The sequence below is a fragment of the Sinocyclocheilus rhinocerous genome, unplaced genomic scaffold (assembly GCF_001515625.1).
Source record: "Sinocyclocheilus rhinocerous isolate Xijiao unplaced genomic scaffold, SAMN03320098_v1.1 scaffold881, whole genome shotgun sequence".
Classification (NCBI taxonomy): Eukaryota; Metazoa; Chordata; class Actinopteri; order Cypriniformes; family Cyprinidae; genus Sinocyclocheilus; species Sinocyclocheilus rhinocerous.
Window position 1 is genome coordinate 287122 of NW_015624586.1, and position 6867 is coordinate 293988.

A 6867-nucleotide genomic window follows, 5' to 3' on the forward strand; every position below is an offset into this window, starting at 1 on the left:
GAGGCGCTACAGCGCTCTGTCACTCCACATTAAACAGCGCCAAAACGACTTTATTGTTTGAATACTGCAATACAATGGACAGAATTTGAAATCTGAGACTTTGTTTCATACTAAAAGCACCAAAGCACAATGCTTACTGCGATATATTGGATGGGAAGTGCCCTTCAATGTTCTGTCCATTAACTGAAAACAGACTAGACTAATTGATTCTTGGGATTTAAGAATCGATATCGTTCCGTAAAAATGAGAATCGATTAATATCGAGATATCGATATTTTTTACCCAGCCCTAACGAACACCTGCAGTAGGTCAGGCTCCTCACATCTCCAGATCAGCAGCTTGATGGAGCTCTAAAAGAGCTGAGAGCTGAAATGAGACAGAACTGAGCAGAGCTATCAAGTTCTTAAAAATCAAAGCGAACTTAAAATTGCACTTTCATTTTTGGTGGTGCACTGATTCTCAAGTTTTTGCTTGTGTGTAAATGGTGCACAGTGAGTTGTTAAATGTAAAGCATAGTTATGAGAATATAATGATAATAATTAGAAATATATTATTCAATTTATAAAGTTAATAATAACAATTATAGTTTATAAATATATTAATTTATTAAATGTATACATTAATTTATGTATACAATAATAATATTAAGGTATTTTTTACAAAGTTTATTATAATAACTATAATACTGATTATTGATTTAAGTTTACAACAACAGCAACAACTATAATAATAATACAAATTTAAAACATTATTCAATTTTGTTATTAAATATAAAAATAATGATAATGTTCATATTAATTTATAAAATATATAAATATATTAAATTGTAAAGTTTATAGTAATTTATCATTTAAGTTTATTTAATTTGTAAATAAAATATTTAATATATAAAGTTTAGAATAATAGTAATAATAATAATAGAATTTCAAAGAACAAGTATTTCTTAATTATTTATATTCATAAACATGATAAATATAGTAATTGAAGAATTTTATATTATCAGAAATATACTATAACATTTATTATAATAATAACAATAATAATCATAATTTATGATTTTAATTTATTATGTTTATAATTATAATAATATAATGCCAATTTAAAACATAATTATTAATAGTGATAATAATTTAATTAATTTATCAAATTAATAATGATAATGCAAATTTAAAATATAATGATTTAAATAATTAATAATGATAGTAATTTATAATTAATTTATAAAATTATTATTAATAATAATACTTTGTTAATCATTTATATTTATAAAGTTGATAAATATATTAATTTATGAAGTTTTTAATAATAATGTTCATTATTTAAATTTTATAACATGTATAAATGTATTTTATTTGTAAAGTTTTGTATAGTAATAATAATAATGTATAAAATGTTTAATAATAATTGTATTCTTAATAATAATTATACTAGTACTACAACTACTACTACTACTACTACTACTAATAATAATAATAAAAATAATAAGGAATTATTATTAATAACAATAATACATTATTAATAGTAATTATTATTATTAGTTTGCTAGTAATAATGAATTGATTCCAAACCTGAACCCTTCTGTGGGTCTAAGTGGTGCTAATGCTGGCAGAAAGGCTCCTGATCTGCAGCCTGTGTTTTGTTGAAGCGTGTTAAAGACTGTAATCAGATTGTCCCGTTCTCTGTGAGAACCTCCTTCTGATCCTCCAGAGAGCGTCTGACCCTTCTCTCCTGCCTTAATATGCTAAAGCCATAGTGGATCGTCCTCAAACACACAAATCTACAATTAGGCTTTCAGAGCGCGGCGGGAGCGGATCTTACGAGCGAATGATGCTCGACTCAATCAGAGCAGATCATCAAACGCTGGAATCAAACAATAATTACTTACTGTTTTAGGACGCATTATAGTGCTCGGTGAATGATTGGAGATTGAGACGGACTCGAGTCATCAGGAGCCGCAGCGATTGTTCTGTCATTCAGAAACACCCATGGCTTCATCCTTACATTAGCTGATCTCTTCTTGCGTTTATGAGCATGCACAGCTTAAAGCCATAGTGGATCGTCCTCAAACGCACAAATCTACAATTAGGCTTTCAGAGCGCGGCGGGAGCAGATATTACGAGCGAATTATGCTCGACTCAATCAGAGCAGATCATCAAACGCTGGAATCAAACAATAATTACTTACTGTTTTAGGACGCATTATAGTGCTCGGTGAATGATTGGAGATTGAGACGGACTCGAGTCATCAGGAGCCGCAGCGATTGTTCTGTCATTCAGAAACACCCATGGCTTCATCCTTACATTAGCTGATCTCTTCTTGCGTTTATGAGCATGCACAGCTTTATTAAAGATCACTGTGGTGCAGCATGCATTCACACTGATGCATTTGACAGATGCTTTTATCCCAAGTGACTTGCATTGAATTAAAGCTGTGCATTTGATCAGTTCAATCCCTGAGAATCGAAGCTGTGACTGCTCCAGCTTCAGGAAGCCTAATGCTGTGGCACTTTGATTAAACTAGTGATACATTGAAATAATTTTTTTCCTGAAACACCAAAACCGAAATTAGCTGAAATCCAAATCCAAAAATAGTGTGTTTAATAATGGATTAATCAATCAAATAATAATGTATAATCAACTAAATAAATAAATATTTTAATATATACCGAATAATTATTAAATGATCTAATGAGTTCATATTAAATAATTATAATATTTTGATTTAATAATCAACACTCAAATAAAAGCTGAGTTGTACATAAACATTTAATTTGCATATAAGGCTGTTTTTATAGAAACTTTTTAATGATATAAATGTTTTTACTACATTTTTTAAATTTAATTTATAACAATAATAGATTAGTTCATAGTAGTAATGATTTAATATGACCTTAATATTAATTATTTAATTATAAATAATCCTAACAATTTAAATATTATTAATTAAATTATAATAATGCAACTTATAAATCAACACTCAAATAAACATTGAGTTGTATATGTTTTTAAATAAACTTTTTTATGATATAAATGTTTCTAAAAAAAAATCATATATTAAATATGGAAGTATTTAAGAAATAAGAAACGTATAATGAATATAAATGTAGTGAACATTCATTTATTTCATATTGAAAGTAACAATGCAATGCACTTGCACTCATACACCATAGATTTTAAATATATTTGTTTATATCTTGGTGCATTAAAATGCAGTTCGAATAAAAACAAGAAATCAAGAAGGTTAATCCAGCGCTAGTGTCCACGTTTACCTGTTTTATTTTCTTTTATAATATTTTTTCATGACATAGACACTGAAACAGTAAAAACGCATCACTGGAGAAGCATTAATTAAACGTCACTGTTTAAGTCCTGAAACAGTAAAAACTGATTTTCAGCTGAAAGTTTTTGGTTTGTGGGATTTGTAGCTGGTCTTTAGCGGATGGACACGTGTTTTATTCCGCAGGCGCTGATGCTCGGTGTGTTTGCGAGTGTTGTAAACGCTCATGAAGGGCCTGTGTATGGTGTGTTTGAGTGCGACCCTTCACACATGCGGCGCTCACACAGAGACGTGTGGAATTTGAGCGGCTCCTGCTAAAGATAAAGCTGGAGCCGCGCCGCCGCCGAGTGAAACATACACACACACTCACACTCTCTCTCACACACACACACACACACACACTTAAAACCAATCATTGTTATGCTTTGGCCCCTTTTGGAACTGAAGCAGAAATACACAAAATAGCTGCTGTTTTGTGTCTTGGGATGGAAATATCTTTAATGGAAAATATTATGGGAAATATTGTCATTTTCAGCTGGATAATCTGGTAAAAAAAAGTGTTTTCTTAAAATTTGAATGAAAAATTATAAAAGATGTTAGGCTATATAATAATTTTTATCCAGTAATTTATGAATGGCTGAAAAAAAAGTACATAATTTAACAAAAAATACCATAATTTTTCATCATGAAAATAAAAGGTTGGATTTGGTAAAATTTTTATTTATTTTTATTTATTTAAACCAAGGCTGCATCTATTTGATCAAAACCACAGTAAAAATTATGAAATATTACAATTTCAAACGGCTGTTTTCTATGTGAATCTCTGTTAAACTGTAATTTATTTCTGTGATGCGCAGCTGTATTTTCAGCATCATTACTCCAGTCTTCAGTGTCACATGATCTTCAGAAATCAGTATAATATGCTGATTTGCTGCTCAACAAACATTTCTGATTATTATCAATGTTGAAAACAGTTGTGCTGCACAATATGTTTGTAGAAACTGTGATACATTTTATTTTTCAGGATTCACAGATGAACAGAAAGTTCAAAAGAACAGCATTTATCTGAAATAGAAATCTTTTGTAACATTATAAATGTCTTTACCGACACTTTTGATCAATTTAATGTGTGCTTGATAAATAAAAGTGTTAAGTTCAGATGTAAAATTTAGTTTAAAATTTAAAATTCTAAATTAAAACAGGTTATGTTTGTTATGTTTTTGTATAACAAACGCTTTCAGACCTCATTAATGTACATTATTATATTCATCTTCAGTAAAGGAGCATACATGAGCTCCACTGCTCTATGGTTTTATTGAAGGAGTTTCTGTGTAAAACCAGTGCAGAGATTGAATCCCAGCACAGCGAGAGAAGATGTGTGTTAGTGGAGCGGCTGCAGTGTGTGTGTGCGTCTAGACGGATCGGCTCGAGTGTCGTGAGGTCAGCGTGTGAAGGGTCAGAGGTCATGTACAGTTATTCTTCACCGTTTGGTGAGGATATGGAGACCTGCTTCAACACAGCGGCTCTGTGACCATTACACTCAGCGGTTTGCTGTAAATGAAGAGAGATACAGTGCTGGCCAAAATTATTACAACACTAGTGTTTCCAGCAGCTAAAAATGGTTTTAAATCAGTTATTTCTATCTTTTGCTGTAGTGTGTCAGGAGGAAATATCAGTTTACATTTCCAAACATTCATTTTGCCATTAATTGTAATAATCTAGTGAGATTGTTTACTCCATTCAGATTAAACTAGGCATGCTTCAGTGCATTTCATTTCTTATTTTAGTGCAAACGGCTCATTTCCATTAATTTCCGTCGCATCCCTGTATGTGAAGATGACATTATTATACCGCCGTTAGTTCCGGTTCACTAATTGGATTGGACACGAGTGCTGATTTTTCTCCTTCATCATTGTTTGTGTCTCTCTGATTGTTCTGCTTTGGCTTCTTTTATAACGATTTTCTTCAAAAATACACAAAATAGCTGCTGTATTGTCGGAAATGCCATTTAAGCAGGCTTCCCACATCTTTATTTGAAAAAGAAATTTTTTAAATAAAATTTAAATTTATTCCAAATGTTTTACCTGACATTCAAATGCCAATGCATCCAGAAATTTCTTCTTAAAAAAAAAAAAAATAATAATAATAATAAATAAAAATTAAATCTATTCCTGATATTTGTTGTATGCCATTCAAATGCTAGTGCATCCAAAAATGTGTTAAAAAAATTATATAAAAATGTACATCTATTCCAAATATTGTTACATGACATCCAAATGCCAATGCATCCAGAAATATGTATAAAAATGTAATTTTTTATATTAAAATGTTAATTTATTCCAAATATTGTCATATGGCATTCAATAGCCAGTGCATCCAAAAGTATTTTTTAAAAATTGTATTTTTATATAACATTTTAAATCAGCCCTTTTGAGTCTGAAGTCTCATTTACACACTGGGAATATGCTGGGAATGCTGGGAATATCAGGTAATTTTGATATGTACGCCTGGAAAAATCATGGAAATTTCTTTAGCAAAAATATATTTTATTAATATTTAACCAGCTAGATACTGATCTTTGTGCATCGTCTTATTGGACACATCTTTATAGCAATTTTTATATTAAACATTATATAACATTATTTAAAAGCAATTTTTATCTTAAAATTGACATTTATTCCAAATATTGTTACCTGCCATTCAAATGCCAATTCATCCAGAAATATCTCTAAATGTATTCTCATGCTGTAGTGTAAATGTGGCCATGTGGGAACTCTGGTTTCTTGACATGAGCGTTTGGTTTGTTTTCATGTATTTTAAAGGTGCATGTGAGCGCCTCTCATCAGCTGATTTCTGTGAATAATTGTGACTGACATTATCTCTGTGATTCACTGTCATTGAGGAAACACACTGACGTCACCCGTCACGATCTAGTGTGTGTGTGTGTGTGTGTGTGTGTGTGTGTGTGTGTGTTTTTTATATTAAACATTATATAACATTATTTAAAAGCAATTTTTATCTTAAAATTGACATTTATTCCAAATATTGTTACCTGCCATTCAAATGCCAATTCATCCAGAAATATCTCTAAATGTATTCTCATGCTGTAGTGTAAATGTGGCCATGTGGGAACTCTGGTTTCTTGACATGAGCGTTTGGTTTGTTTGTTTTCATTTTAAAGGTGCATGTGAGCGCCTCTCATCAGCTGATTTCTGTGAATAATTGTGACTGACATTATCTCTGTGATTCACTGTCATTGAGGAAACATACTGACGTCACCCGTCACGATCTAGTGTGTGTGTGTGTGTGTGTGTGTGTGAACTGAAGAAAGCCTGTTTCTGAGGCGTTTGCATGATATTCTTCTGCGCTCCGGCCATTTCCGCTGTCATTCTGTCAGAGAGCAGCCATAAAAACACTCATTGACAGTCGAGTGACACTGTTTAACGCTGAAGTGACGTCTTTCATGAACACGCTTGATGAACACACATGCATCTGTGTTTATTGTGTGTGTGTGTGTGTGTGTGTGTATTACAAGGAGAAGGTGACTTTTCAGGACATTACCCCATGTCCCCACTTTTCAAAACGCTTATA

At 31.4% G+C, this 6867-nt stretch overlaps 1 protein-coding gene across 1 annotated transcript in view; it reads left to right on the forward strand.

Annotated features, from left to right (window-relative positions):
* LOC107744939 (type I inositol 1,4,5-trisphosphate 5-phosphatase-like) overlaps positions 1-6867 on the forward strand; it is a 179246-nt gene that overhangs the window by 161548 nt on the left and 10831 nt on the right. The gene's annotated exons all lie outside the window — the stretch shown is intronic.